Source organism: Microcaecilia unicolor, chromosome 7 (genome assembly GCF_901765095.1).
Source record: "Microcaecilia unicolor chromosome 7, aMicUni1.1, whole genome shotgun sequence".
Taxonomy (NCBI): Eukaryota; Metazoa; Chordata; class Amphibia; order Gymnophiona; family Siphonopidae; genus Microcaecilia; species Microcaecilia unicolor.
The window spans coordinates 40,347,632-40,363,873 of record NC_044037.1 but is presented as its reverse complement, the minus strand read 5'-3'; positions in this window follow the sequence as shown (position 1 = coordinate 40,363,873).

Here is a 16,242-nt window from a genome sequence, read left to right as displayed (position 1 = left end):
CCTCGGGTGTCAGCACCCCTCGGAACGCCACTGGCTCACATTAAATGCTGTGTATCCTATTTCATACCTATGGGCCACATGGCACTTTGCACACACTAAGCTTTACTATGATTACATTATTTTCTTATACTTTACTTTTCTGCCCTCTCACGGTAAAATTCAACCTTGTTTGTGTTACGTTCCCAAAGGACTAGAACTTAATATTCCATAAGACCTCTCTTCAAATATTGGCTAGCCTAGTAAAGGTACTACCTCTTTTCCACTATCTTCACGGGTTTCTTTTAATAAATTTTAATTTTGATAGGATAAATACTCATCTCTTTTTCATAGAAATTAAAAAAATAGAGAGTCTGTTTTCTCTAACTTAGTAGATCATTTTATTTGTAAATGAAATTCAAGGACCTGTTTTAAACAAAGTCACAGAGGTCACGTCACGCCTGTTCTGCTGATTAACTCAATACCTACCCAGCTGTTAACTGTAGTCACTATCAAGGTGTCAAGAGTAGCCTCATGGTTAGAGCAGTGAGCTGAGAGCCTGGGAAACTGGGTTCAATTTCTCTGTGGCTCCTCGTGACACCGGGCTAGTCAGTTAACTCTCCATTGCACTAGGTACAAAAACATTTAATGTGAGTCCATTATGGACAAAGTACCTGCATATATTAATAAATGTAAACTGTTTTGGTTGTACCTCAGAAAAACAATATATTAAATTCTTGACCCTTGCACCATAGAAAGGTGGTATATCAAATCCACGAACCTTTACCTTGTGCACAATGAAGGTAGAGGAAATGCACTTAATAATCCATATGCACAAATGATCATTGTGCTTACCTACTGTGTAATTTTTATTACATTTGTACCCCGCACTTTCCCACTCATGGCAGGCTCAATGCAGCTTACATGGGGCAATGGAGGGTTAAGTGACTTGCCCAGAGTCACAAGCAGCTGCCTGTGCCTGAAGTGGGAATCGAGCTCAGTTCCCCAGGACCAAAGTCCACCACCCTAACCACTAGGCCACTCCTCCACTCTAACTGTATGGATCCCGCATTTCATCACAAATGGACAAATCCCTTGCTCAAAATTCAAAGTAAGACTGTCAATTAAGGAGGGCAGGTAAGAGAAACTGAAGTTTAAGGGAAGGGGATAGGATTTGATATACTGTCTTTCTGTGATTACAATCAAAGTGGTTTACATATTATATACAGGCACTTAGTTTGTACCCAGAGTCACAAGGAGCTACAGTAGAAATTGAGCCCAGTTCACCAGGATCAAAGCCCGCTACACTAACAACTAGCCAATTCCTCCTTCATAGGAAATTAACAAAAAGAATTGTTTGACCTTGAAAGACAGTTTTGCTATTAAAAATCCTCAGAAACAGTACAACTTGAAAAATATTATTTTACACAGTGTTTTCTGCACCCAGGGAAGATATTCAGAATTATACCCCTTCCCCCACCAAACACATTTTTTTGCAGTTTTAGGACAGGATGGTGAATAGCAGTAGCAATTGTTCTCCAAAGGACCTTCTAGAAAAACTGTCAATCAAGGTGAAAAAAAAGGAAAGCCAGTAGGCTACTGGTATCTCCAGACAGAAGAATTTTGGGTGGTAGCAAGTCAAAGTGACATTTAGATTCATTGTGTCCACCACCACATTATTGCCAGCACAAATTAGATGCATAACACTATACATTAAAAAGTCCCAAGGACCTGAAGAGAACCCCCCCCCCCCCCCCCAGCTAGTAAAACTACCATTATAAATGATAACATTTTTCAACTAATTATTCAATATAAGAGTGAAGACTAGGTTCTGCATCAGTTGGACAGAATCTCAATTTAAACCTTCCAGTTCTGGAATACCCCCTCCATATTCCTAAGCAATGGAGCTAAAACCTCTTAATCCTTTTCCTAATAATGGGGCCCTTGTACTAAAGCTTAGCACATGCTAAATGCTAGGTATAAAATGGACTTCTTAACATTTAGGACCAGATTCTGTGAATGGCGCTGGGAAAAATCAGCACTCAAAGCTATTCTAATCAGAGTGCTCCAGGATGAGTACCCTTTATAGAACAGAGCCTAGTGAGGATTTGCATGAGGACTTACACCAAGTGTAAATCCTAACACACAACTTGAGTGTGGATTGGTGTGGATTCGCGCAAGGACTTACACCAACTGAACCTTGATGTAAATCCTGACATGCACGTTGAGTGTGGATCCCCAGAATTCTGCGTGCATATTTTGTGAATGCCCCTGACCTGCTCTTCCCTCCCATGGCCACACCCCCTGTTAGATTGTGCGTGAGAGGATTTGAGTGCAGATCTTTATAGAATCACGTGCAGCCAGATCCATGTGCAAATCCAAATTAGTGCCAATTAACAACAGTAATTGCTTGTTAACAGCCAATTAATGGCTCATTGTAATTTATTTGCATGCGGGTCATGAGCAAATTTGGACACCCAACTTTGGGCTCCATTTATAGAATCCAGGAGTTAGCATGCACTAAGGTTTAGCAAAAGGGCCCCAATGTCTCTATACCTGTCCCAAGCACATTTAAGTGCCCTTACCATGCTCGCATGTTCTTGTTCTTGTCATCTTCCTTTTCATTGGCCAACAGAAACCTTTCACTTTCCAATGAACTAGCTGTGAGGCAGCACGATTGTGCCCAGATAGCAATATGACCTAAATATGATTTTCAATCAGTACAAGCAAAAGCATTTGATTCTTATAGTCATTTACCCATTGTGATATGAGCCATGCAGTGCACTTGACACGGAAGGCTTTGTAGTTTCTGTTTCCTACTGAAAACATTGTATAAAGTGCTGTGCTTCATTTACTGAATTCTGCACAAAGCCATGGCTGCCTGCATATAGTTTATTGTGAATTAATGGATGAGTCGCTAAAACCTACAGCTTGCAAAGTTGGAAGGTTCAAATCCATCTAATTATTACACTTAGCACAATGTGAGTTGTTTTTATTAAGTTATACCTGCTGAACATCGCCTTGGGTGAATATTTTCATAAAGGTGGTTAATAAATCTCATATATAAATAGAAATAAAGGATAGGTTCTGTAATGTACTGCGACAAAAGAATTCCAATATTTAGTTAAATGCAGTGCAAGGTTTGTTTATTTTTTTCATCAATGCCTGGGTAATCTATAATTACAAGTCACTGAATCACACTGTAGCTATATTTGCTAAGTTTTACAAATTGGTTGAGTTGCTGCAAAGAAACCACTCTGGTTCATTGATGAATATTTTAACCTATATGGCTGTACAATTGAGATATCAGAGGCCTTTTTAAAGGTGGGAACCTGAGAAATGGAAAGTAAGCAGGCCAAATCATTTAGGGCCCTCTTACTAAGGTACGGTTATGCGGTAACATGTGCCTAATGCAGCTTAAAATGGTGAACCATAGGATGCACACAGGCATCCTGTGGCAAATGAAAATTTAGCACGTACTAATCCATGACAGTTGCATAGCCACGACGGGGGATTTGGGAGCCTGGGCCACATACTTAGGGCTCAGGCCCCCTCCAAACATACACTGCACCCGTTAAACGGCTGGCGGGGATTCCAAAGTCCCACCAGCCAAATAAATTCCCTACTAAGCTGCTCTCCTCCTCCTCTTGCTGCTGCACTAACCCGTAAATTGGTAGGGTGCCTCCAGCCACCAATGCTGAGACTAGTCACGCATGCTCAGCTCACGCAGAATTAACCTGAGCCCTTACTGCCTACAAAATGAGTGGCGGTAAATGCTCACACAATAATGCGATATTTTTTAATGGCCACATGCTAATAACAACATTAGTGAGTGGCCATTAATACAAAAAAATGGAAAATTGGCCATTTTACGACTGTGGAAAAAATGGCCTTAGCGTGCAAGAAAATCAAATGCCACTTTTGGCCACAGCTTAGTAAAAGGGCCCCTTTATCAGCAAAAATGGGCAGAAGGTTATGTCCATTTCTACCATATTGGGGTTACTTTGTTCTCCATAACATACAAAGGACATGCAGAAATGCACAAACTATTTGAAGTTAAGATTGAACCAAATAGGTACAAGTCCAGAGGAATTGTTGCAATTTCTTCAAACCTAGATATTTAACAGCAGAGGTGGAGAATATTTGAAAGAAATTTGAAAAATGTCTTCAAGGTTCCCCCCCCCCCCCTTGCAAAAAAAAACACAACGTTATCAAAAGTGAGCAAAAGTCATATCAAATATTTCTGAAATCTGTAGAAAATGTTACAAATTGGCTTTTGAGATATCATTTTTTCCAACTTGGTTACGTTGATTAAGAAATCCAATATGCAGGTTTGCTCATCTCGACACACATTGATAAACCATAATTTCTCTTTCCATGAACCATCTTGTGGTGATCACTAAGTACTGTTCCCTTTTATATATTAAATATCTTTTATTGGATTTCGATATAATACAATAGAAGCAAGAGCTCACCACAGTTCATCAAGCAACATTTACAAATCATGGCAAAACTGGAGCTCACATTCAAGAAACAACTATCCACAACTTGAAACACATTAAGAAAAAGGGGGAAGAAAGAGGAGGTGGAGAAGTTAAAAAAAAGAGAGGGGGGAGGGCTGGAGGATACAAATCCAGACATGGAGCATGCATAGGCCACAACATACATCAACCTCATTGCTTATCTCTGTACCGAAGCAAAACAGGATACTAGTGGCAGCCATTTTTCCCTATAGGAAGTGACACGAGAAGATTTCTTCGCCAGATGTAATTCGAATTTGTACATTTGGAGCAATGAGTTCCACCATTCCTGATAAGTGGCCTGATGTAAGGACTTCCAATGGGAGAAGATCACCTTCAATGCCAAAGAGACCATGACACTAACAAGAGCCCCCTCCCTTTTATTTATTTATTTATTGGGATTTATTAACCACATTTATGAAGAGTTTCACTCAAGGCAGTCTACAGTAGGTACGTAACATAAAACATAATTTTGTTAACTGCATAACAATAGTAAAGTAACCAAGAATAAATATAAATACAATAAATAAGATAAACTTGAAAACTGTAAATTGAAACCTAATAATAGAACTACCATAAAACAGTATAAAAAAAATGTACACATTTAACATCACTGCCATTCCAACGTGTGCCACTTTGTTGGTCTGAGATGGTTAAGAAAAATATGTTTTAATTATATTTGTCAAGAAAACTGTTCCTTTTCGTGGCCAGAAGATTACCATGCAGTGGACCATGACCACATAGCCATAAAGCTGATCACCCTTGTAAGGAGGTTTATTCAAGATCTAACAACTGGAAACCACCACTCAAAAAAAAAAACAATTCCAGCATGAAGCATAGTTCTGCACCAGCTGATGGAAACTTGCTTTGAATTATTAGACCATGCTTCACTAAATTTCTCCCATGAAAAACTTTATTCTTAGTGGCATAACTTCAATTTGCAGGATTAGTGAATTACATACTTTGTTACACTTCTACCTATATGTGCAGTTTCTGGAGAATAAGGTACTTCTCAGGACGCACTCAAAGTTCCTACCAAAGGTAGTATTGGATTTTCTTCTCATTGAAATCATGGTGCTTTCAGTTTATGCCCATCTCCTAAAGATGATCTTCATAGAAGATTTCACACTTTAGATTGCAAGAGGGTATTGCAAACGTACTTACAAGAACCTCTTTGAAGAATAGACCTTCCCAACTTGTCTTATTCTTCAACGATAGAAGAAAAAATATGTGAATAAATAAAAGAACTCTCTCCTAGTTTTTGTATGGATTTCTGCTATTAGAGAACAAATTTGCAACCATGAGGGAAAGTTATTGCTCATCAATTTAGAAAAGCAGCAGTTACAAAATTGCAAAAGAGAAGATCTGTAGGGTGGCTACACAATCTTCTCAGCACACTTTAACTAAACATCACTGTATTGACCAACTATCCTCTTTGAACAGTGACTTTGTTCACTCAGTTTAGAAACAAATTGTCTAGTTAATGCTTCAACAAACTTCTACCTCCATGGTCCTTGGGGTGCAGGGTCATTTGAGTTGTTAAAATGTTCCCGTAACAAGGGCAGCTGTTCAATTCTTTCTGTTCATGGAGAAAATAAAGTTGTATACTTGTAACATGTCTCCCTCCCAGCCCACCCTGCATCAAAGCATGTTTGAAAATGTATTGATGGTTATAATTACAGTAGCAGTAGTGTGGGAACTATCATGCACCCTAAGAAAGCTATTCCTGGAGAAGCTAATGCCAGTTGGCACCATCCTAATGATGTCATCAATTAGTGTAGCTGTTTGATCCTGCTGTCCATGGAGAACACCCATCACAGGTATGCAACTTTGTTTTATTTTAATTTTTTTTTATATAAATAAAAGACTTTGGAAGGTGCTCTACTCTATTCAATGTATCATCAAAGAAAACCCAAAAGATCAATTATGGGTGGATAATATTGGCATTGCTGCAGTAGTGCCTATATATATTTTGTTATGGTGAAGGGATAAAAGAAAAATGGGTGGTGGCAGGGGAGATATATACTCGTTAAGAAGATAATTTAATTATTTTGCAATGGGAGTCTTATAAAGACTTAGGAATTAAAATTAAAATTAATGAAATTTTGATGTAATTAATTAATTAACAAATTAATTAGCAAAGAAGGGATTACTGGGAAGAGATGTTGAGGTTTAGTAAGGCATCCAAATTAGAGCAGAAAGAATGGTGACTTCAAAGGGTATGTAAATTTTGGTTTGTTTTTTTTAAGGCTGGGGGCGGAGGACAAGAGCAGGAGAACATCAGGAAAATTGGCGGACTCCAGGCTGAGGAGAATTGATGGGCAGCAAGGAGGAAAGATAGTTGAGGGAACTGAAGCAAGAAATTTCATCTCACCCAATCCCTCCCAAAATTTAGAAGAGTGAGGGTTGGGATTGGGATCTTGGATAATTTTGTAGTTGGGATAGCAATGTTTAGGGATGTTAAAAGGGGTAGTTTATGTCGCAGCTGCAGTAATTTAAATGAGAATTTTTCAAGCAGCCTTCATTTAAGGACAATGAATTTATTGGCTATATGGATTTTACAGTGTAATCTGCTTGTGTGTGAAACCGCTAGAAGCAGAAGTGAGGCCTTGATGTCACCACAGGTCTCATTACAAGGTGGTTCATGGAGTATTAATACATTTGATGGAATAAATATGTGCAGCTAGGTCGGCACCGGCTAGCTTTATAAAGGTCATAAGAAAAATGAAGCTTGCATTGAAATATTGATAATAACATTTTTATTTGTATTGGTTATGAATTTTTGATTGGTTAATAAAGCTGCGGCCAAAATTATTTTTCCAATTTATAAAATTATCATAGTATGTTTTGTTCATGTGTGTGTGAGGAACGGATGCAATGCAAGTGCCAATATTAAGTATTGTTTATACTGAACAAATATAAAACACTTATGAAACAGATTAAAATACACTTACATAAATTGTTTTATTTATCAATAGTTTTCAGACATAAATATAGAATTCACACTTTTGTACAAGTATGTTTTTATAGTGCAGTCAATTTTAAATGAATATCTTGAAAACAAAAATGTGATTCGTAGAACTGCAAAATGACACATACTAGGCCTGGCCAGTAAATTCTAAATTATTTTGACTGAGAGACAATTAGTCAAAAATCACTGTGCAAAGTTTCAATGTGAAAAAAATTGCAGAATCAGTTATATCTTTATCAACAATTAAATACCCCCCCCCCCCAATTCCTAAGGATGAATTAAGTATGAGCACACCATTATGTGCCTTATTTAGTGCAGACCTCATTACTTCTTATGCATCTTTTGTAAGTGGGTGAAAGTCTTACAGTTAATACTGCTGGGTGAAAATAAAAGGTGTTGTGTACTATTATGGTTAAACTCTCTGCCCTTGCTTCTTTAATTGGGTATTTCAGTTCAAGATTGGAGGTAAATTACCTTGCATTGAAGAAAACAAAACCTGCTTCACATCTTCCACAGAATGCGATATCTAACATGAAAAAGGTCACTAATGCCCACTGCTTTACTTAAAAGCTGTGCATAAGATTTTTTATAGTTCACACAGACAAATAATAAACTCCCCTTCAATACTAGTAAGAAGAATTTATGTGTATAATATGTTTGTGCAAGTGCATTCAATGTGTTTCAGAAACCAAAGAGATGCATCAACATGATTTAAAACAAGAACATAGGAATAACCATATTGAGTCAGACCAATGGTCCATCTAGCCCAGTATCCTGCTTCCAACATTGGTCAATTCAGGTCAAGTACCCGACAGAATCCCAAATAGTAGCAAAACTCATGCTACTGATCCCAGGGACAAGCAGTGGTTTTCCCCATGTCTATCTCAATAGCAGATTATGGACTTTTCCTCCAGGAACGTGTCCAAACCTTTTTTAAACCTAGATACACTAACCACTGATATCACATCTTCTGGCAACGAGTTCTAGAGCTTAACTAATCATTGAATAAAAAAATATTTCCTCCTCTTCATTTTAAAAGTAGTACCATGTAACTGCCTTGAGCATCCCCTAGTCTTGTACTTTTTGAAAAAGTAAAAAATTGATTTATGTTTATCTGTTCTATACCACTCAGAATCTTGTAGACCTCTGTCTGATTCCCCCTCCCCCCCCCCCCCCCCACCATCTGTCTGTTTCCAAACTGAAGAGTCCTAACCTCTAGTCTTTCTTCATAAGAGAGGAGTTCCATCCCCTTAATCATTTTGGTCACTCTTTTTTGAATCTTTTCTAATTCTGCTATATCTTTTTTAAGATACGGCAACCAGATTTGCACACCATGGAGTGATACAGAGGCATTATTCTTTGTCTTATTTTCTATCCCTTTCCTAATAATTCCTAGCATTCTGTTTGCTTTTTTGGACTCTGCCACACACTGGGCAGAAGATTTCAGCATATTGAACACGATGACACCTAGATCTTTTCATTGGGTATTGATTCCTAGGGTGGAACCTAGCATCAAATAACTATGATTTGGATTATTCTTCCCAATGTGCATCATTTTGCATTTTTCTACATTACTGCCATTTGGATGCCCAGTCTTCTGCCTTACTAAAGCCTTCCTGTAATTTTTCATAATCCACATGTGTTTTAACAACTTTGAATAGTTTTGTGTCATCTGCAAATTTAATCATCTCACTCATTGTTCCAATCTCCAGATCAATAATATGTTAAATAGCACCGGTCCCAGTACAGATCCCTGGGGCACTCCACTATTCACCCTCCTCCACTGACAGAATTGGCCACTTAATCCTACCCTCTGTTTTCTGTCCATCAGCCAATTCCTAATCCACAATACAACATTGCCTCCTATCTCATGGGTTTTTAAATTTTCTCAGGAGTCTCTCATGAGGGACTTTGCCAAACACTTTCTGAAAATCTACATACACTACATCAACCGGCTTACCGCTATCCATGTTTATTCACGAATGCAAAGAAATGAAGCAAATTGGTGAGGCAAGACTTCCCTTGGCTGAATCCATGTTGACTCTGTTCCATTAAACCATGTATTAAGACCCAACACCACATGTCGTAGAATAAGGCCATTTCTGGCAAACATACAGGGTTGTCAAGAATGGATAAAGTAATATATAATTTACAATAAATCTCATATGATGTATTCCTATAGTAACAGTCCATCTTTAGAAAAAACAGTTATATAATGGAAAATTAAACTACATTGTGGGGCCTGTTTACTAATTTGTGCTAAGACTTTGTAGCTACCTCTCATTAACAGCTAATCCCTTGCAGTATCAGGACATGCCCAGCACTATGAGGAAGCCATTTGTTTTAGTAAAGTGGGGCAAAGCTTGCTATTGTGCATTATTAGCATGACCACTAAATAGATCACAATTCTCTAAAACTAAGAGGCCCTATTAGTTAAGGGTGTTAAGCAATGGCATAGCAAGGGTGGGGCGGTGGGGGCGGTCCGTCCCGGGTGCATGCCGCTGGGGGGGGTGTCGGCTCCGCTGGTTCCCTGCTCCCTCTGCCCAGGAACAGGTTACTTCCTGTTGTGGGGCAGAGGGAGCAGGGAACCAGCGGAACCGACACCTCCCCAGCGGCGTGCACACGGCACAGGAAAGAATGCACTCAGGGGGGGGCTTGGGTGATGCGCCGAGGGGGGGTTGATGCGCTGAGGGGGGGTGTCATGCTGCACCCAGGAGGGGGGGTGTGTAGCAGCGAACCGCCCCAGGTGGCAGCCGCCCTTGCTACGCCACTGGTGTTAAGCCATAACACATGCTTAACGCGTGAGAAAACACTTAGGGGATCTTTTACAAAGCTTTGGTAAACCCAACGTGGGCTTACCAAACACCTAACTGAGATAACCGCTGGCCAAATGCGGCCACTGGCGGTAGTTCTGCCCTGAGCACACGCCATTTCCAGGGGAAAAAGAAAATCCCCGGAAATGGCTTGCATGGCGGTAACCTGGCAGTAATCGGGTATCGCTGCGCACTGCCCAGTTACTGCTGGGTTACTGCAGGAGCGCTTATCAACATTTCAACGGGTGGTGGTAAGGGTTTCTCACCACATGGCCACACGGTCAGAGTTCTCTCACCATATGGCCATGTTTGTCTGGGGGCTTTTTACCTACTGTGGTAAAAAAGGGCCTTGGCGCACAGGAAAAACAGCCCTCGCCGCTAGCGCAAGGCCCTTTTCCCCACAGCTTTGTAAATGAACCCCTCACTGTAAACGTGTTAAAGCATTTTGTGTTAATATCTCCATTTCACGTGTTAACCGTGTATTTAAAAAATATATATTTTTGGACGGGGTGTCATGGTAGAGAATGGGCATGGAAGCATTAAACAGCTACCGTGTTTGCATTAACCCTGGTTAATGCTGAGTTAACAGAGGTGCACCTAAATAGGAGGTGGTAAGTGCTCCTGCATAAATTTTTTTGCAAGTCCTACACACTACAGGAAAGATTAGCATGGGACCTACACAAGAATAAAAACTAAAATGCCCTAAATATTGGCATCTGGGCTTAGCACACAGGAAAATCTCATGTCTAGTTGCACTAAGTCCAGATTGTAATGCCCTTTAGTGAAAGGGTTCCAAATTGTTCCCTGGTATCTGCTACATTAACAGTTAATGCACATTAATGACCCCTGTGTTATCTGCCAGGCACAGTCCCTGCCCATTCCCTACCCATTCTTTGCCCCCTACAAAGAGAGGCAAAAACAAAACCCTACTATTAACACTAATCATATTTATAGCACTACTAGACATACACAGTGCTGTACACATTATAGACCAGATTCTATATATGGCACCAAAAAATTGGGGCCAAAAAAACCTGTGCTTAGCACTATTCTATAAACCTTGTCTAAAGCTGGGCATGGTTTATAGAATATACGTAGCAGCCATCCCATGACTAAAAGTTAGTCCCAGCCATTTATGCCAACTAAAACCTGGTGTAATGCCCACATCTTATTTAGGCATGAATTGGGCATATTCTGTAATGGTGCACGTAATTTTCAGGAATGTCCATTATTTGCCTATGGCCACACCCCCTTTTGTGATCCACACATTATAATTTGCATGCACCACTTTACAGAATACACTTAGAAAGTTGCATGCGTAAATTCTAATTAGTGCCAATAATTGCTTGATAGTAGCCAAATATCAGTGCTGATTAAACAATTAACTTGCACACAGAAATTGGCAATGCATTAGATTTGCATGCATAACATTCGTTTCTGTTTATAGATTCTGGGGGTATATGAAGGTACTTTCTCTGTCCCTAGTGGTCTTACAATCTAAGGGCCCTGGGGGGTCTTTTACTAAAGATTAGCTAAAGTTATCTGCAGCAGGGCTCATTTTATTCCTATGGGCCCTGCTGCAGATAACTCAAGCTAATCTTTAGTAAAAGACCTCCTCTGTTTACTAAGCCACTCTGTAGGCACACTAACGTTTTAGTGCACACTAAAAATTAGCATGCACTAATGCTAGAGACACTCATAGGAATATAATGGGTGTCTTTATCATTAGTTCATGGCTTAGTAAATAGAGCCCTAAGTTTGTGTACCTGGGGTAATGGATGTTTAAGGGGCCCTTTTACTAAGCCGCGTAGGTGCCTACACACACTACACATGCACCATATTGGAGTTACCACCCGGTTACAACATGGACCTTGCGGTAATTTCAATTTTGGCATGCGTCCGCTACACGCGTCTGAAAAATATTTTTTATTTTCTGGCGTGCGGCAGCTACTCGCTTCAAGTGGCATTTGATGCACGTAGAACATTACCGTCTGGTTATCACATGAGACCTTACCACTAGGTCAATGGCTTTCAGTAAGGTCTCAGACCAAAAATGGATGCGCGGCAATTTTCATTTTGCCACACGTCTGTTTTCAGCAAAAATTTAAAGAAAGGCATTTTTTTTTAGGTACGCTAAAAAATAATTCTGCATGCACCCAAAAGACACATCTACTCTACCACAGGCCATTTTTCAGCACACCTTAGTAAAAGGACCCCTAAGTAACTTGTTCAGGATCACATGGAGCTGCAGTGGGAGCCCAGTTCCCCAAGATCTCTGTCCACTGCACTAACCACTAGGCTACTCCTCTAGAGTAATTTTTTGCCATTTTCTCAGCAACCGCTTTGAACTTCAATGAGTAATCTCACATACTTATTTAGTCATCATACTTACATATTAAACAACATTTAATTATCTTAAGCTATGTTGATGATACTGACATTTTAGCATTACTACCTAGGAAGTTTTGCGCATTAAAAATGTTTGAGCTAAAACACAGTAAAATAACATAATTCAAACGATACAATTAACAGTGTGTCTGTCAGAATTTTCACAGTCACTGTGAATGCTCAGTGTCCAACCCCAGCTTTAACACAGGCCTTCAGTTGCTTTGGGAATTTCTTAACAGCCTTGTTGATTGGTCCCTGTGGCAGGCTTTTCCAAGCGATTGTTTGTGGCTTTGGGCGAAGCTTGTGATAGGCCTCCAACATTGCTTCCCAGGCAAAGGTCTACATCACTGTGACATCATCAACAGTAAACTGCAACCTTGTTTCTTTTCAATAATGTAGTTTTACAGTGCAAACATTTTTGAATGCGTGAAAGTCGCTGGGTGATCACGCTAAAATGTCTGTAACGTTTCTATGTTTATAGATAATCTCATTCCACTCAGCATATAAATGCAGATAGTAACAACAAACAAAGATGTAAAATTTCATGAAATCCAAGCAGTTGCTGAAAAAAACTGTAAAAATAATTCTAAGGGGGGTTACATATTGGATTATTTTTCTGTGTCTCCACATGTTTAAACCTGTGGTTAATGTGCGCAGTTAACATGACGTTAATTGTTTCTGAACACCATGTGAAAACTGCAGTTCTATAACTTAGTACTTGGTAGGAGTCTATTTGCTAAAGGCATGCAGGCACCTACTGTCCTTTTAAACTACTGGCCTAACAGCTACACGTGTATAAATTGGATGTGAGACGTTATATCAGCCGTAGAGCTGGTGTAAGTGAATGTGACTAAGTACTAAAGACAGATAAGTAATTTGCAGTATTCTATAAGTTATGTGCATATGAGTCCCACCTGTGCTTTGTCTAGACATCATTTATATGTACACCCACCTGTAAAATATGCACTATGTAAGATTTGCATATTCTTTCAAGAACAATGCTTAGGTAGATTGTTGTCATATACCTACATACGTATGTGCACATATATTCTAATTATTCTAATCATTTATGCATGTAATCGGCACATAACCGTTAGTGCCTACAATATAGAATCACCCCCTAACTGCTAATGTGCATTAAATGAAAACAAGTGTTAAATATTTAACACAGCTTAGTAAACGGGCTTTTGTATGTTATATAACAACTTTATAATGCATCTCAGGATGCTTAATTCATAAACTCAGAGAGAGGCCAAAAGTTCTCCTGTAGCCACCATATGAAAACATTTACCTCCCTGTTTACAAAGCCACGCTAACAGCTGTCTGTCCAGTAATGCCGACAGAGCCCATTCAATTTGAATGGGCTGTGTCGGCAATGCCACACGGCACCGCTAACGTAGCTTTGTAAACAGGGAGGTTAATCTGATGGATGGGCATGAACAGAAGATACATATGCAATACTAACTGTTTCTAGAAGCAAATAGCAGCTATCTCAATTGAGCACCTACTTAAAAAGTCAAGCTACATCTGTAGTAAGGAGAAAATTGAAATAAAGACACCTACAGATCACATATTCTATATCAAAATTCCATTGAGGCAATCTAAAAAGTACAGAAAGCTCTTGTAGCATCTTCTTATTCTAATATCTTTAGTGTGATGTGACCAATGAAATTCCGGCTATGGCACATATTATACAACTACAAAGCAACGCATGTAAACTTCAGTTCCTCCTAGAGACTGTACAAGTTTTAGCCTAGGAATACCACCCAGGCTGAAGTCATTCCTGACGACAATGAAGTGTAAAGCTAAGTGCAAAAGACAACAGACCCCAGTGTGTTATTGCAACATGTTTCAGTACCTACTCCAGAAGAAGCCTGTACTGTATATCATACATTCACCCCATCTGAAATGATCCTCAGTCCCTGAAAATCAGTCTTCAAATCTGTAAAATATATACAGTAAAGTTCATCAACATTTTTATGAAGAATGAATTCAGGAAATATTCTGATCAAGCCAGCTCTAATTTGACAAGAACAGAACAGCATATAATAAGAGAATTTTATGAGAAGGAAGAAGAAAGAGGAAAAATACCAGAAGGTACACCTAATCTGTGCATAATTTAGGAATCAGGATTTACACCAAGTAAAACATGGCCTAAATGGACGTGACCAAATTTAGTTGCGTGATGAGTCACTCGGTGTATTCTGTGTACCACATGGAAATTTAACTCTATTCTATTAAATTTAGGCGTACTTTAGAGAATACACCTAGGTGTAATTTTATTCAGTGTGGGTTTTTCAGGCATTATATATATAGAATCTAGCCCAATATATACACACAAATTAATAATTGGCTGTTAATTGGTCATACTAGCCAATTATCAACTAAAATTGGATATAATTGGCACTAACTGGCACCAATTTGTAGTTACGCACCCAACTGCTCTTAGTCGTTATTCTATAACCTGAGCATATAAATTCAAGGGTGCACATCTTTAAAGGGGTCATGGATGTGGGAGAACATGGGATGTGTCAGGGACATGCCAAGAATATGCATGTGTAGGTTACAGAACACCTGTATTTACACATGCATTTGACTCATTTAGGTGCCCATATTTACATCAGTGTTTGAGCTGGCCTAAGTGGGAGGCACCTAAATAGGCATGCATAAATGCAGACATGGTCACTACTTTATAACAGAAAGCACAAGCATACTTTCCTTTATAGAACAGCCACTTAGGACTAGATTCTATATATGGTGCCAAAAAAATCAGCACTGAAAAAAAAGCACTATTCTATAAGCCATGCTTAAAGTTAGGTGTGGTTTATAGACTAGTGCTTAAGACCATGAATCACACCTAGCTTTAGGCATGGCCATTTGCACAAACTGAAATGTATGCAGCTACATTAGGCACGTATCTTTGTTATTCTATAAGAATGCACATTAATTTTAGGAGTGTCCCCCATTAAGCCCATCCCCCTCCCACTTCACCTTTTTAAGATTGTGCGTGAATTTTAAGCATGGATTCCCTACCTAAATTTACACGCATTAATTGCAATTTTGGCAACTTTTATAGAATTAGGGGGTTAGTGTGCACTTTACCAGCACCTAAATGTGGGCGCCCTATATAGAATCTATCCCTATGCCATGTATGAGCACCCTTGGTGCATACGTGGAATTTGCTACTACATTCACATGTGCAGGGTCACAAAACTGTAGGCGTGCAGATACAGAATTGCCTTTTATGTACCCATGGGTCTCACAGTAAATATACTAAAGGAAAATGCAAGGCAATTTCCCTTTAAAAACTTTTCATGAAAATAAAGTGTGCATTTAGGAGTTTTTGTTGTTGTTGGAAGACAATTCACATAAATTTGAAAATTCATTCTAGATACATTGTTTTATTCCCCTACCCTATCCGCAGAAGAGCCAACTTTTCAAAATTATTGGGGGTGCTAAGCCCAGTGGAAATAACCCCTTCTTGGACACATACAAGGAATTTTCTCAATATTGGGGGTGCTCAAGCACCCACAGCACCCACAGAGTCGGCTCCTATGAGGAGTCCTCACACCCA